Source organism: Temnothorax americanus, unplaced genomic scaffold, assembly GCF_048541705.1.
Source record: "Temnothorax americanus isolate GAGA-0224 unplaced genomic scaffold, ASM4854170v1 Scaffold1, whole genome shotgun sequence".
Lineage (NCBI taxonomy): Eukaryota > Metazoa > Arthropoda > Insecta > Hymenoptera > Formicidae > Temnothorax > Temnothorax americanus.
Window position 1 is genome coordinate 3,933,008 of NW_027509230.1, and position 17,810 is coordinate 3,950,817.

At 44.2% G+C, this 17,810-nt stretch overlaps 1 protein-coding gene and 1 long non-coding RNA gene across 5 annotated transcripts in view; one reads left to right on the forward strand and one right to left on the reverse strand.

The window, feature by feature from the left end:
* Nucleotides 1-17,810, reverse strand: part of Bdg (sodium-dependent transporter bedraggled) — a 60,077-nt gene that overhangs the window by 17,432 nt on the left and 24,835 nt on the right. The window lies entirely within an intron of this gene.
* Nucleotides 11,106-17,801, forward strand: LOC143895254 (uncharacterized). Its single transcript, XR_013256259.1, has 3 exons — nt 11,106-13,274; nt 13,336-13,442; nt 15,350-17,801. It is a non-coding gene; the product is annotated as an uncharacterized LOC143895254 (long non-coding RNA).

Genomic DNA, 17,810 nt, shown 5'->3' on the forward strand with positions numbered 1-17,810 from the left:
GAGTGAATATATGTATTATCTGGGCGGGCAACCTTGACATAAAATTCCGGTCAATAACTTGCGAAAAATTCCAGAAGATTTAGCAAGGTACTGGATGAGAAATGATTCATGTGTTGCCACGATATATCAATCGAGCACAGACACATTCAGCACTGTACACGGAGAAAAGAAAGCTGTTGCTTCAATTAAAGTGCTATCACGGGGTGCCATAAACATAAGTAGTTTATTCAATTGTATTATTATTAGACCCATGGCAATATCTGGATTATTAAACCAATAATAATCATTGGTTTAATAATCCAGATATTGGATCTAATAATAATACAACTGAATAAACTATACTTGTGTTTTTGGCACCCCGTGATAGCACTTTAATTGAAGCATCAGCTTTTTTTTCTCAATTACATCAATTTAAAGTGTATCACGCACTGTTAAATTCGTAGTATGAAATTATATTTAATTTGAGACATTTTTAACCTTTCCTACAAGTCGCCACTTACTCTTACTCAATATTTCATTAATTTTGTTAATCTGCTGAAGTTAAAATAATACTTTTGTGTCGCTTAATCCTCGTAAAAAATCTAATTACCAATTAAACTCAGTTTTCCGTAAACGCACTTGACAAACGTTCGTCGTGCGAACATCGTTCGTAGGATGCTGCATCCCCGCGAATAAACATCGTAGACGCGGAAACGTCGTCGAGTCCTCTCGCGTGTAAAACACGCCGGGCAATTCGACGGGGCATCGCGCGCAACCGGCGACTAACGTTACGACGACTACGGCTCGACACGGTTCGTTAAGCCGATGCATGTCGCGGAGCTGGGAAACATTACGCCGGGATGCAACGAGACTGTTTGTTGCACGCCGTATAAGAGCGGCGTTACACGCCGCGCGAGAGGAAGCGGGAATCATCCCGCGTGTAATCGGACGGCCGTAAAATCGTAAGAAAGATACCACGGCGAATGGAATCGTAATCGCCGTCCCTCCTCAGCTCCTCTCGGAGGAGACACAAACGTGTGTGTGTGTGTGTGTGTGTGTGTTCCTCTGATCCGATCCCCCGAGCAAACAACTCTCGCGACGGTAAATTTCCCTCCGTGTCCTCTCACATCCTACTATTATCACGCAATCACTCATTCTGACGAATGTTAGCGCAACACTAATTTATTTGGCGCCGAATCGTCAACGATGTTGCTAAATAAATCGACGATGTCGCGCGTGAAAGATGTTAAAAGAGTTTAATGTAATTTCGACGTCTAACAAGACGACTGATAAGACACATTAGCATGGAACGTGTCACGCTGGGTCCTCCTCAGGCAGCTCGGAAATATCCCGGATGCGCTTATTGTATCGCGTTCGTTCGCTAATCGATATACTTAGCTGACCGGCGATAAACAGTCGGAATTAATTGAAAACGCGACGGTACGTGTCGCGCGCACGAAGTGCATGCGTTTCGCGATCGAAGCCGCGAGCTTTACAGTTAATTATTCAAGCGAAGCACGATTCAAACCGGCAAACCAATTTCCACGGATCGGAATCGGGGTAACGGAACGCGGAACGAATCCGCGTTATATTTTTGTGAATATATTGGTGCTTCGCTTTCGCGAATCGATTTCGATACCTGACGCGATGCCGACGCTGGCTGCAGTAGAAGTACTGATGGCAGATCGTTGAATCGTGGTTCATCCTCATCGCATGTGTCACGTTGCGACGTCAACGATCGTCGTCCTCTGCAGTCATTCGGCAAAATCGAATCCTCCTCCTCCTGCGCGACCTTCTTATCTTTTCCTCTCCACGACGTGCAGAATAAGGAGATGTGTGTAACTTTCTTGTTCGAACCGAGTTCGTCCTTCTCCTTTCCTCCACCCGCCGATTGTACAATCGTTATGTGAAATAGCCCTGATCGCTCAATTAATTTCAAATAACAATTCAGCCTTGGAATAAAAGATATCGTTAATTAATCTCGCTGCTCCTTCCCGGATTCAGGATTGTTTACGCGCGGGGAATTGGCCTTCTTTCCTCACACTTGGCCGAGGTGAATGCGATTATCGCAAACTCTTCTCGACGTGTTCTCGAATACGATCTGGAATCCAGTATCCAGATGATAGATTCGTCCTTGGATAACAGTACGTTAATTATACATATATAATCCTCGTTCCTTTTCGAATGTTTCGATCCAAGAGGTCACTGAACAAAGGCTTCTCTCTCTCTCACTTCTCTCTCCCGCGGCGTATCCTCCTCGTCTCGCGCGTAGTTTTCCCGTCGTTATGAAGGGAATTGCAGCGTTCGAGGAAAACCTCGCGAAATATACACTCTACGGCCGCTCAAGGTTCCACGACGGCTGCTTTAACGAGCCACGAAACAATCGAATTTCGAAACGGTCCGTTTCCGCGGCCGCCGGCTTCTCTTCTTCGCCGTTGCCCTCTTACCCGGCAGCGTGTCCGGAGCGTGAAGTCACGCGCGGCTCTTTATTTCGCTCACGCACCGACCGCCTCGCGTCTCTTTTCCCGCGTGGCACACAATCGTGTCGTCCACCCGCGCACCCGGGACACCCGTTATTTTTCACGTCGCGCGTTCGCCGCGACGAACAATGTGCCGCGCCGCGCCGAGAAGATTACTTAACTCCGTTTTAGCGATTTGTTGTCCCTCGCGAGAGGCTACGGTTAAGACTGTAATCGCAGGTGATTATCGCGCGAGCTCGCATGTCCTCGAGACACACGCGGAGATTTGTCCTTCTTAAACGAGCAGCCGAAGATAATTTTTGCCGTTTCTCTCTGATTTCGTTTGTCTAATGGTATCTTAAATAAGGAGGCTCAAACTCGATTTTCACAGACATCAGGTCCATCCATCATCCCAACATTTCGGCATCGACGACGAATATAATTTCATTATTCCGAGGTAAAATCGGAATAAAATAATAGTAATCTTCAATTTAATGTGACGTTGAGTAAAGTCAATGCTGACCTCGCGTTGCTCCGGAGATTAATATCCGGTCAACATTCTTGCCGAAATTCGTTGTGCAAAAGAGGATATCTGTCACCTTGAAGATTTGCCAATCTACCACGTGAAACTTGGCAGATACCTTGCCTCTTCGATCCGTCAGTTTCTCCGCTTCGTCCGTCTTTTCTTTTTTACCTTTCCGTCCCACGCGACGAGCAGTATCGGGCCCTGTCCTTACTTATGGCCGCTCGGAAAAGTTTCGATATACCTTCGATCTTCCGGCTTCGCCGCTCGCGGTCACTTGACGAGTTTGCTCGTCGCGCAAACTTTGCCGTCTAATCGATACGCGGACGTACCATACACACCGCAATGCGGTCACGTCGGACGCGACACACGTCGAATCACACAATCATCCACGACGCGGGGAACAGGAGTCTCGGAGCGTCGAGGACTCGCCTCGGCGAGGGGAAACCGATCTGCGTATATTCGGCGGATATCTCTCGCCGGAGAGTGGAGAAACATGCCGAATCGAGTCGTCATCACCGATAACGGAGTTTACGTCGTACGCTCCAAGTTGTAATCTATACGGACGTCAGCGAAGATACCTGGAGAAGAGTCCGAGAAACAGAGAATGACACAGAAAAATAATAAGATTCCGATTGACGCGGACGAGTCATCCGCATCTACATCATTTGGTGGACGACTAATCCACCTGCTGTGGTACATTCATCAGCAAACTGACTTTTAAAGATCTTGTTTTGCACTAGCGGATCAAATTTTTTTGTTTTTATCTGTTTAGTTTTAACGTTTTTTCGGGTCGTTTCTCGAAAAGATGACCAGCTCGAATAGTCCACTTAGGCGTCTATGTAGCATGTTTGCATTAGTTCGCTGTAAACGACGAAAGCTAATCTTAATTACCCTTCGTGCGTAATTTCCGGGTCGTACTTGTCCTCCGATTGATGTTTCCGCGTTAGTTACGCGACGGACAATGTTGCGATCATCCGTAATTCATTGTCATTCGATTCGTTCGCGTCGCGTCGCGTCGTCGCGACTCGTCGAAGCGCAGTCGCGCAAGTGGGAATGTGCATGTTACCTTCCAAGTGGCTCGTGTTCCCGGTTTTCAGTCCGCGCTCTTCCAGTCCGATCCCTTAACAGTTACTGGCAAGACACGACAAGCCGAACGGCGAGAACACGATGGATTTTAACCGCAAGATTGCAAGAATCATATTAAACGAGTGTTTACAGATATTTCACTGTCGCACCTTCCTTCGGGAAAGGATAAGAGCAAGACCGATCGCTGGGCCTACCCCAAACCTTCCCCCTGCCCGAAGAAAAGGGGCTCTTGGCGTCCCGATGAGGTTCGAGCCTTCTCGATGACTCCACGAGATGATCCGGAAGCGATTTCCACCGCCGGGGTCGCGTCCAGGAAGATTCGCCGTCTTGTGCCGCGTCGTGCCGGCTCGTGGCGAACGACGAACCGTCGTCAACCGACGACGACGTGCCGCTACGCGCGCGTGGTACCGCTTCACTGCGCGCACCGGAAAGCGATGGGTCTTCGCCCGCCGCGGCTGGCCACGTTTACGTGCGGCGAGCGAGGGAGCCTTGAAGATGGTCGTCGTGTCGTGTTCGTGCCCGGCGGAGCAGCGTGCGACTGCCGCGGACCCGACGCGAACGGGCCGGCCGTACTCTCGCGCCGAATAACACTGTATCCCGGACGGGTGTTCGCGCGTGGCACACACACACACACGTGCGTACACGCGTCGCGAATCGGGCGCGCGAGAGCGGGAGCGATTGACCGGCACACGGAGATTCGCGACAGGTATTAATGATCCGGTGTAATTGCGGGCGCCTAATCGTCTTGAGTCTCTTGAGCGAAAAGGTATCGGAAGGTTAATGACTCGGAAGATCGGTAATAATTATAGCTGAGATCGAAGTTCTAGCTTCTATAATCGAGTCTATACCGTATATCTTGTATCTTAAAGATTAGTTCTGAAAGACAAGTAGGCATCGTAACGAGTATACGCAAATGAATTCTAAGGTTACGCGTAACGTCTTTCACCGCCAAATGGCGCACGCGAATGTTAATTCACGGTCAAACGGAATTACATTACTTTCCTATTCAAAAAGTATATACTACAATCAAGTCGCGTATTCTGTCCTTTTTTTCTTGATTTTTTACGAGAAATCGTTCCCTGCCCGGCTGCACCGCGTTTCATTTGACAACCCGTGATAAATATGCGCCTGACGTGTGCGTCAAATAAATCTTTCTCTCTGTGTGGTATAAATACACTTTTGACACGTATGAGAGATTTATAAACGATGTGCTAAAAACGTACAAAAACAATATGCTAAAAACAATGATATTCTAGATTGATGCACATGGATTTCAACCGATCAAAGAATTTGCGCAGTTTTTTTTTTTTTAGATCGTCTGGAACGGTGGGCGGATACTCTTCTATTTCGAACATTTTCTCTCGCAATATCTTTCATAGAACGTCTCGAGGACAGCATAAAACATTCAACAAAGAATATATATATTCTTTGTTTCTCTGAACACGCACACACACACACACACGCACCACATATATGTAACGTTCCAGAACTGGAACAAGCGTGTTATAAATGCACGCGCATCTGACAAATATTCAAAGTTATTCTTCTGGAAAACGAAGCCCTGTATAAAAAATGTGTAGAATTCATATGTGTAAAATCATCCCTTTCCCGCTTGTACCGTCAGTTCATTTTCTATATACGGAGGAGTAAAAACCAGTGGTGTAAGTCAAATTTTTTAAAAATATTTTCTCGTGTACATAGATGCAATCTGTATAATATATAAATTCCATCTGTGCACACGAGAAAATATTTTAGAAATTTTGACTTACACCACTGTGGTTTTTACTTCTCCATATAATATTCACTGACTAAAAAGTACCTTTTTCTATTTCTATAAAAAATTGTTTATTTATGTGAAAAGCAGACATTCAAAGTTACCAAAGTATGTATAGATACTCCTACACTTATCCTAAAATTTTGATAATAGATGTCTTCCTCTATCTTTAACCATTTTCAATAAAAAAAAATATGGTAAACTTTTTATCAGACTCACCCAGTATATATTCGTGCCGTGGTATTATTTCGATGCAATATATGCGTCGGTCTGGTATTGTTTGACGATTGCCGGATGCACAGCGTGTAGCGCAGGCGGATAAGATACATAAAGAAAGAGAGAAACGAACGAGGGAGGTACATGAATACGGAAGAGCGTGAAACCGGAGCGAGAGAGCCGGACGTGGAGGGTCGTCGAGAAAGAAAGATGCGCGACCGCACGATTTATTCAGAAACGTGACCGAGAGGAGAAATTTTGAGGGTTGACGCGTCCCCGCGTTCGAAAGTTCCCTCGAGAGTCACGTTCCGCCACGCCGACCGGTCGAGACATGCGTTCGCCATCTTCTCGAAATCTCGTCTTTGAAGAAACGAACGCGTTCTGATCAATTTTAATATTCGAGCATCCCTCAACGGAAAAAAAAATCGATCGGTGATATTAAGTCAGCTAGACATTGCATCCCGATGTCGCGAGAAAAATTAGCGCGACCGACTTCGCGCCAGGCGCCTTTAACTGCAATAAATAGCAATGTACGCTGTATCCAATTAAGTTACCTTCGGTTTTCTTGCGAGAGAATTAGGGGACCTCTGGGAGATCTCGGACAAATAAAATTCACAACGCGTTTGCATCGCGTATCACGGTGAAAGGCTGACTGTTTTTATTTCGCGGCGGAGCAATTCTTCCTGTCTCGTCGCTGATCATCGCCGTGACGTAAAGGGAGAAACGTCGACGCGTTGAGCAAACATTTCGACAGGACCGATCGCGAATCGAAATTCGGCTGCGTGTGAAGGATACGAGTTCAGCGTGATGAAGGGTGCGCGCGCGAGAATCGTGCGGTTCTCGAGAAACACCGTTTCGAGCGCGTCAGACTTGTCGGGATTTATGTAAATACTCTTAAAGGCGAACGCCTCTCGATCTGTCCCGTCTCGCCGTTCGTTCTCTTTCTCACAGTGTCGGTTGCGACGACACGTCGGCGCAGCTGCGGCTGCAGCCACGGTATCAGGATAGCAACCAAGCCGAGAGGCGACCGTGCGAGATGCACCGCGACGCAAGTGCATAAACGACAGTTCCTCGCTCTCGGCAGTTGCGTATAAACAGTGTTATAAAAAAATATTTCAAAAGGGAGCAAAAAGTAAAAAGCACATATCTGTACCTTAGAGATGAAGAATCGTATATCTCCAGTTTTTGTCAAAATTAGAGTTAATATACTTTCATACGATGTACCAGAAGTTTGAATTGTATAATGGTAAAAGATCTTATCTATTATCGCTAGTTCCTAAGATACAATATTTAGAAAAAGTCGTATTGAAAATGTTCAGTCTAAATTTTGGTCGGGTACAGCGGGTTATTGGCAGTTGTACTATTAAACACGTCAGTTAAATTACTTTATTCAAAACTCAATAAATCAAGTTGCTACTTTTATTTTATATCTAAAAAATACATCATTTCCCCATTCAAGCCTTGCTTTTTCTAAATTTATAATAATGGAGATATAATTCTTTACCTCTAACAACAAGACTCTAAGTTACAGAATTATATAAAATCATTACGCGATGTTACAGATACGTATTGAGACAATAACTACAACAAGCAACTGATCGCGGACTCGATCGCATAACTGTCAGTAACGTGAGAGAAATTCGAAACTTTTCAAATCTTTCTCTTCAGGGGAAGATAATCGAGCGACGATTACTTATGATAAAACGATCGATACTGGTTGCGGTCGCGCGCGTTTTCAAGGTTTCAACGTGCCGAAACGCACGGTAAATCGGTGGTGACCGTTGCATAAGCGATTATCAATTTTTCCGTCGGGTGCAGCGTGCCGCGTAACCGGTTAGACGAGTGTAGCTGCGCACCGGACCGCCAGCGTTATCGGGCACACACGTCGTCCTCGTCGTCGTCAATGTTACGCACCGTGAATGGCAAGTGCTGGATCCGGTAACGACAGCGGTCGCCGGGACAACACAGGCGAGAGAGATCCATGGAGGATTACCCCTCGCGAAATCGTCCGCTGAATGACTATATGGCGGGATAACGAAGTATTAACGGTAACGGGTCGACGGGTCCGTTATAAACTAACAGTTGGCAGGCAGAACAGACTAGAAACGTCAGTATATGCGCGCTTTGTCGAAGCAACGCTACTTCCTGGCATTTATTTTCGCGAATCGGCGACGCGTTATTTATACATCTCTCGCCAGGATAAAACGGAACAACATGATTATAATACAGTTAAGATTTTAAGATGCGCAATGTTTTATCCTAGGAAACTGCATCGTGTTATTGTTGTTGTTTTTTTTTTTATCTTCTGCATCCGCAGAGATGATTTTGCGCCGCGGAGAAAGAAAGTTCGTGGAATCATTTAGCACCTGTAATAATTCTTAGTTACGGTTTAATTAATTTTGCGACAATAATCTTGTTTTATTAAATTAACTTTTCTCCAAATATGTGTACTTTACTCGTCCGTTTTTATGGCATTTATTATTATTTGATAATCAAACGCACTCTTTAATTTCAAGTTCTCTTTCATTTTGCAGTTCTTGGTCGTTCATTATTTTTCAACACCGTTACATAGTTTCGATCTAATTTTTGATAGTGACGTGAAGTAGTGAATTAATTAAGTATAGGGATACATAAATGAATTTGGATAAGTTTGCCGAGGAACGGACTATCTGATGAGAAATTTATTGAATTTCCCAACGAAGTTTCCGAACTGCTCTGGAAGTTTCGTATCGCGGCGGATAATTAGCTCGTCCGATAAACTCATTGCGGAAATAATTGACGTTCAATCTTCTCTGAGTTTTCGCGGGGTGCGTATCCCGTACGCCAACAACTTACTTAAATAATATTCAAATAATTAAATTTCGCGCAATTTAATTTAAGCCAATTACTTTTCGTCGGGTAGCAGCCTAAGATATACGATTTCATTTAACTTGATCTAACTTGTGATTTTAACTTCGCGTTTAATCAATTCGTCGGTCGACATGATGTTATTTTAACCGTAAGTTTTAACCGTAAGTCAGGTACGTTTCATGCATGAATATACATATTCGCTCACGTGCACACGCGAAACCGGCCGGCGCACGGAGGAGAGCCTAAGTGCACAATGATCTCTCGTATACGCGATAATGTTGCGTTCCCACTATACGCGTCGCGCGTCGCGTCACGACGCCGCGTCGTGTGTTATCCAATCAAAACGTTTTATTTTATGACGTCATTTCCGACGCAAAATCTTGTCGGAAATGACGTCGTAAAATGAAACGTTTTGATTGGATAACTCACGACGCGGCGTCGTGACGCGACGCGCGACGCGTATAGTGGGAACGCAGCATAAGGGCCTTGGCACATAGAAAAACTTAAGCAGTTAAACTTAAGCGGTAAGAAATTAACGGTATGGATTCGCTACCGCTTAGGGCCGTGCCTTAAGTTCTTGACTGTGATTGGCTGATTTGCTTACTGCTTGAGTTTTACTGCTTAAGTTTTTCTATGTGCCAAGGCCCTAACCGCATACCGGGGAATTGGAGTGCAGGAAATGCGACACCGCCGCGCTCTACGCCGCGCCGCGTCGCGCCGGTCGAATCCCGATCCTTTGTTTTGTAAGTGGAGATAGGAATATGCGAACGCGAAAGCGCTGTCATTCATTCTCAACGCCAGACGCCAGACGGCGATTGCCGCGCACGGTTGTGCGCCTTCGACCTCGATGATGCAACGTTCCCAAATAAACAAAGAGGCGCATCATCTTACACCTGTTATGAATATTGCGCAATCGAAAACATATTGCCGTAACACGCCGCGCCTGATCGCCGTGTGTGTTTCACGGATACGGCGCGCGCCGCGGTTAAAAGTCAGCGAGCTAAATGCGCGTGGAGTCATGCAAACAATTTACTAAAAAGTTAATTGCTCGCAGATCACCGTTATAACAATGTCCCGTTATATCGCGTCGGTTTTTCGTTATATAGTCGTATATGAAATGTGATCCCGTTGAGAATTCCAGTTTCCTGGAAATCAGCTCTGGAAGAAATCCGAGATGCGACATTGTTCTTTTTCCATTTATAAAGTGCGCGACAAGTTCGAACGAACGTGTTCAGACCAATGACGGTTGCGGGGATGTAAGATACATTTTTGCACCTCCCGTCGACTCCGTCGCGGACTTCTCGTGACAAATTTAAACGACGGTAGGCCTGATCGAGAGCCTGGGAAGCCGCGAGACACGCCATTTTAAGGGAACATAATCACGCGCGAGTTAACGGGCGCGCCGATTCGATTCGCTAAATCACGCGTATCTCGTATCCCCGGCGAGATGCAACTCGTACGGCTTTAACGGTATTTTCGCGATTGCATCCTGCAGCTACGCCTAATAGGATTTGCGCGCGCGGAAATCACGGCCGTGCTTCGGCTACCTGCGACAAGAATTGCCGTTTTAATTCTCCCTCGGTAAACTGCTCGGAGATGGATTGTACGAAATCGATTTAACTTCCCTATTATACCTGAGCCCTTCAGCCATTTCGTATCGGAGAAAAAATAATGTATGTGGAATTAATATGTATGAAAATATATTATGTATATGCTTTAACTATTATAGTACGCAAACAAGTCAAATTGTCTTTCTAAAAATTCGTGTAAAATAAATAAAATGAACTGATTGAACAATTACTGTGAAATAAATTTTGGGCTTTGACACTATAATAAAACAATTTTATCGAGTGCGGGATATAAAAAATGTTTTAAACAGGTAAAATATTAGCCCCTCAAGAGGTGAACCATCATATCAGCAATGATCTCGGCAAGTCTCTCTTGATATAATTAGAATAAAATTAAAAATAATAATAATATCAGTAATAATAATAATAACGATGAAACATGTGTGCAGATACAAAAGCAACAGAAAAATTTTGCAAAAAGAAGACCATATAGATTAATATAAAATATTCTCTGAATTTAAGAGATATATTTTTGTTAAACTATATTTTTTAACTATCTTCGTAATTAGGTCTCAAATTAAAACTTTTGAAAAAATGATGTATATCGAATCAATAAACATAATCCGTTTTGAGCTATTATTAAAAGTATTATAAACCGTTGACCACATCAAAAGCACATACTATTATAACATCATTCAATCGCAATGTAGACACCTAAATTCTATAATTATTCAATCGCGCAGCAGAACCGCAGATTTACAATATTAAATAGAGACCGCGCGCGGCTTTGAGTTCTAACAAGTACGTTCCGTGCGGTGTATGCATACAATAAACTAAACAGGCAACACACGGATCGTCCGTAATTAAACGCCCACGTTCGTGAATTTGTACACTTAAGAGAGCTCGCACCATTAAATCGCGTCAATAATTTGATTTGCGTACAATCATACACATAGCGCATCCAAAATTGTATTCTTGAGATACAATTGTCGCGATTGTACGGTGCGACAGATGTGCAAAAAAAAATCGCGTGAAAGGCCGTGTATAACGTCTCGTATGTGCGCTCCTAAATGCGCGTATCCTAAAAAAAATGGGAAATGAAACGTAGATTTATTCACGAGATACACATTCTACACAACCTACGCGATCGCGTTGCGCAAAAAGAATAACGTTCGAACGGAGTGCGGGATACTTACTTGCGGAAACATTTACGTTTATTCGAACGAGCGTGCGAGGTAATCTTTTCACGCGCGTCGCCGGAGTTTCGCAATTCACGAACTCAGGTTCGGTCGATGTTTATACGCGTACGCTCGTCGCGTATGCAAGACGAGTATATCGCGAGTTTCGCGAAGGCACGGCGGAGGAGGATCGTGCGTAGGAAAGCGAACCGAAAGCCACGCACTCTGACCACCGGGTGTATCGGGCGAGGACGCGGCCCGGGGCAGAGAAAGACGGAACGGAGAACGAAGAAATGCATACGCCCATATCCAGCGACTCGGCGTGGCGCTGCATTTATTACGCAGATTATTCGCGGGTGTATATGCGTGTATGCGCGTGTATGCGCGAGAGAGTCCACGACAATAAAACGAACGCAGCCAAGCCGCGATCGTGAAAAACCCGTCGCGTTCGTAAACGCGCGGCGATTTCATCCGCAGCATTCCTCGGCTTTTCTCGCACCTATACCCGATAACGCCATTCCCCATTCCCGTCGACGCGAAAACGCTGTTAAAACGACAGTGTATTACACGCATACACGAGTTGAAAGCACCGGGCGGAACAGTGCCAGGAATCAAAAGTGATTCTCCGCACTTGCGAAACGTTTTGCGAGACGTTTGTCTCGTCGTCCGATCAAGCGTTGAAAACGCGCGATAACGATACATGTGTGTGTTATTATCTTATTTAAAAAAATATATATTATATAGAAAGAACTCTGATTGCAAATTTAATTCGAATTCATCCCGCCGACATGATTATCGAAAACATATACAAAATCCAACAGCTGCGTTTCCCATCTGCTACTCCCGTAATATATTAATTCGTTCGAACGTTTCCTATAATCCCCTATTTGCTACGCGAGACGTTCTATAACCGCGGAAATTTACTCGTGTTATTATATATAGTAATTATTATGGTGCATTGCGCACGTGTGCGTAATTACGGGAGATTAGCGCGATATACGTCGCCGCGTATGCCTTCGCGACTAAGAAAATCGTACACATGCCGAATTATCTTCTGGGAAAGGCTCCGTGACACGGCACGATTAAGATTCCTCAGGCATCCTCGCGGAAACAAAGAGGCGCAATGGCGGATTTAAGGCTGCGTGACTCCGAGCCGCGACACGAATAAGACTTCCTCCTTCGTCAAATAATGATGCGAATGTTGAAGAAATGTTTATAATGTTATAATTATGCGTTATTAAAAATACCATAAAATGTATCTATATATGTCAAATAAATATAATAATTAGTTGTGATTTTCTTAGATTAATTAAAAAGCTTCAATCTGGCCTTGTATAATCAGCTTGAATTCAACAGAGTGAAATGGTACTGGAAATAGACGTAAACTGCGTGTAAGCAGTCACGAAGAAACGGCTGAATGACTCACGCCGAATCTCAAAGTTGTCACGTCCGAAAAAGGAAGTCGACAGGACTGACCACTTCCCCGTAACTGCCTGATCCACCTGACATTAAAGGAAAGGTTCGTACGGCCACGTGAAACGAGAAAAAACGGCCTCACCTAGCACTTTGCAAAAGTTGAAAGAATTCTGAACAAGAGATGATCGAAAGCGTCTGTGAGGAAGAATTAAACAAAGAAAAGTACGTGCGACGGAGACCGCCACTGTTTACATCAATTTGCTACAAGTTTATCATTTTCTAGAATATGATCGCGCACACGCACGTCGGTAATTATGAGGCTGGTTCGCGAGGGAAGAATGTATGAAGGCATCGAGATAATAATGTGTGCTTTCCATTGTCCTGCATAAGGTAGGTACCCATAAAATTTTACCGTTACCAGAAAAGATCCGCGCGGCCAGGGTAAGCGTATAACACCCTCTGTTAAATTATTTAGCGATATTCTTGAAAAAAAAAAAATTAATCGCCTCGGCAGCAAAAGGCACACGTCACTCGGGCCATTTTCATAATAACGGGTGTATAGTACGATACGCGATAATGCGAGACGTGTCGCGGGTTTTTTTTTTTTCGTAGCTGCGAAAGGAGCGTGTCTTTCGTTTGAAGCGTGATTTTATCTGGGAGAAGGCCGGGGCGTTTCTAAAACCATGAAAAAAGTAACGCTTAGCATCTTCGGTCACGCTCTAATTAGTCGTTACTACGGCCACGCTTTGCTCTTCCGAACCTGCAACCGTGCAGGACGTTTCTCGCGCAGCCGCGGCACCGATTACGCCTTGGCGCTAGACCGGTATAGAGAACACGAAAGAGCCTGAAAGAAAGAATAACACGCTCGAGCTCCGGCCGTTATCGCTTTTTAAATACGCCATTTGGGTGCGCGCGCGTGTGACGAGCGAGCGGTTTCTAGGCGCCGGACGTAACTCGTTACGAGCAAGATTCTTTCGAACGAACGGTGGAATCGACACTCGAGCGCGATAAACATCATAGCAATAATTACTAATAACTGAGGAGAAAGCGACGATTATTTTACTCTCGTTAATCTTCCACGTCTGTAATTACGCGTGACTTGGTGTCTAAATTTATATCATAATCACGGCTAAAGCGTAATCGATCTGGCACGTAAAAGATGGCCGGATTTAGCGGCAAACTCGCGTGCTCGCGTGGATGTCTTGCGAGATGTACGTCGATCCGTAGACGTGACGCGTTCAAACCCGCTTAACCGGTGCGTTCTCGGTCGGTGATTCCGTCAGACCGGCTTGGTAAACGTATTTCTGAGTTCGAACGTTATTCCCATAGTAACACGAAAACGTCACAAAGAGAGGCTCATTTTCGCGTTCGAACAACGCGCGGCCGTCGGACCTCGGTAATTGGTTCGAAACAACCGTTGACTCCTGACCGCGGCTGTCCGACGAGAATACGTCGCTCGCTCGCGTTCCGAGTTCGACAAGCCGGACAAGCCTTTCGCGTAAGACTGGCAAATTGGCAAAGAGCGCGCGCGAGCCAACAATAAGTTCGAGTCTGTCGAAGGATGCTAAAACCGATAGGGAGAAGGTAGAGAGAGAGGGGCACGAGTTGTGTTCGCGAAATTACAATCGTGCCGCGATTTCGCCGAGAATTTTACGTTGAAACACCACCCAATTTAACGCGGTAATCAAATTTCATTACGACACGCGCGCGTGCATCCATCGAGGATTTAACGAGGCTGACAATTCGCGGAGGGATTACAGTGGAGCGCGCACACCGATGAAATCGCACGAGACTGCCATGTCTTTGTGAAATTGGATTCTCGCGGGAGGATATATGCGGACGCGGAACAGTCCGCGATAGCATCCGAAACGAACGTAATAACACGTTGCCGGCCTCGAGATCCCTTCGTTGGGGACTACGTCTCGTAAATCCTCTCGCATCTCTCGTCCCGCGTATGATGGACGAGAAGCCGTGCATCGCGAATCGGACGCGCGCTTAAAAAGCTATCCCGAGCACGATGAGTCGCTGTGGACGCGATAAAATTCTCCGTCGACCACATCGGTGTGCTTCGCGGTTCTTTTTCCGTCACTCGATCGCAACGAGAGCTCGGCAAAAATTTTCACAAAAACTAACGAGTACTCGATATGAGAGCAGCGGACCTGATCTGTCACAATAGTGAATTTCAGGATAAATGACAATACTTTTTTATAACGCGTACTTTTTCACACCTCGACACTTTCTTCTGCTGCGGAGTCGCGTGGGTAAAAAGTGGTTAAAAAGCGATTATTGATTTCCAGCTAACATCGGTGAAAATTGAAAACTCCGACTGCTCCAACGACTCTTATACGAGGTGAAATCCGATTGAGATTGGAAAAAAATTTCGAAAAATTCGCGGGGAAAGTTTCTGAAAGGAGAAGAGGCGAGATTATAGCGCGACGGAGAACCGGTTGTCTGCCTACTGTCAGGCTGGCTATCGGAGCGATTCACTTTTTCACGTTCCACATGCTTCACCTATCTTCACCCTTCAAAGAGCAAAGCTACTCAAGTTCGAAAGTCTGCGAAAAGCGAAAGTTGGCGGAAACGGCTAATCCTTCGAGCGTAAAGTCACATTATTACCAGACAGATAATTACGAAAAATGTGGCTTGGGCGAAATAAATAAATTCGTAATCTCGTAAGATTATTATACGCATTATATTCAACGTTCACGTTTATATTTGTTGTATATACACTTCAGAATTCGCGTAATGAGACTTGTTAAATAATTAAAAAAATCCTCTTTCTCTGCTGATATAGATACCCATCAAACTTGCAACGTTTGAACAATTGATCACTGAACATCCTGAGTCCTATACATAATCGCGCAATAATAAACTCCCGTTAAAGTAATAACGCCCCGACCGCTCGTGAAGGTCGATGTTTCTTTCTTTATGACAAACGTGACATCTGGACGCGCGTTCATTCAAGAAATCATCTGTCCTCGCGACAGGTGAAGAATATAAAATACACCGGATATGCCTTGCATACGCGAGCAGCGGTACGATCAGACGATGCTTACACAGACGTCGAAAATTGCGGAATTGTGGAATAACAGGTGCGGTTCTTTGTAAAACAGGTTCAGTACGTTCGAGTTATTATGGACACAGGCCCGTTCAACCTTCGACTATGAAAAAACTGTTTTAGTAACTTCAGCTATTGGTTATTTTATCGGACATGTATCTTGAAATAATTTACGGAATGCAGCAAAGTATTCGAAAATGATTCGAAGCGTAGTGTCAAATGCGGTCGCAATGCAGCGCGAAAGAATATTTTCTACGAGTGTCGGCGTTAAGTCGCCTTGGTGATAAAGAAAAATCGTTGGGGTCAGCAAGGAGATTAGATACGCTCGGAGTCACCATTACAAGCGCCTACCTGTTCTGAGGGGACCTTAGGACAGAGAATAGCCAACTATGACTGAGAAATAATCAATAGGTCATTGTATAGGTGTAAGCAGGTACACCGGCCCTAATATTGACCCTTTTGTGCCACGGTTGCTACGGAATTCTCTATGAAACTGCGTGTACATATATGAAGCGAGGATAATTAACATTTCGATAATTTTGTACGCAACAGCCTTCTTGCAATTACATTTCGCCGAATTTAAAAAGAGTGAGAGCCTCCTATGCTTGTATTCTTAGTTCACTTTTATCATAAATGCGCGCATTTAGCATATAGTTTACTATAGGTTACTATAGAATCTTGGAAATAAATGCATTTATCGATAAAAGTGAACTCTGAAAATACGGGCCTTGCGTGAATATAGAAGACATAATCCTGCGATAAATCTTGTATCTCGTAAAAAACAACTTAATGCTGATGCACTAAACCGTAAAATGTTTCTCGATTTGTCTTAAAGAGCATGGTAATAAATAATTTCTTTGGAAGATACCTACATGAGAATATTCCGTGCGGCGTTACGTATATAAAAATAATATTTGCACGAGAATGTTAGTTTAAATGTCAATGAGTATTTACTCGATGGACATCAGCACGTATTGTCGACGAAACGATGTAATGATATAATCATTAATCATTTAAATGGCAAAGTAATGGAGAGATTCACAACTGTTGAACACGCGGACGTAGAGCGTAAGGCACTTTCCGAAAAACAAAGGACGCTCGCGAAAGTGGCTGAACTGGACCGTGTAATAAGATGGGAGATCTACGCTGCTGCACGATGACAAAAATGCACTGGAAGAGACGTCAGCACGGAAGTAGAAGATCGCTTTTCGTCCCGATACGATCTGCGCACGCAGAGGATGATCCATTATTTCGGGTCTTTACCTGTCCTGTCCCGTCTCTTTTATCTCCGCTTCCTTTGTAAGTTTTAATAAAAGTTCCATCTCGAGTTAAACTCCCGATGCTTCGATAAAAACAAGTTTTTGCATCAATGACCGTACATATAATAAGAGATTATTTTCCGTTATAATAATAAGTTCATTATTATAATTTTAAGCAGGACTCTGTTTCATTATTGTTACGCGCTTTTATTATAAAAATGTGTTTAAAAGCATAAACGATATAATACAAAACACAGACATTATTAATTTTGCACAATTTTGTATTTTAAGAATTCTAAATTGTTTTGAAGCGTATATCGAGTTAATGACACATATTTTAATTTAGGTGTGTGCATATTTATCTCTCAAAATGTTTTATTTATCTGTTAGAACATAGAACTCATATATAATCTCCAAATTCCGTTTTAATATTTGCCAATA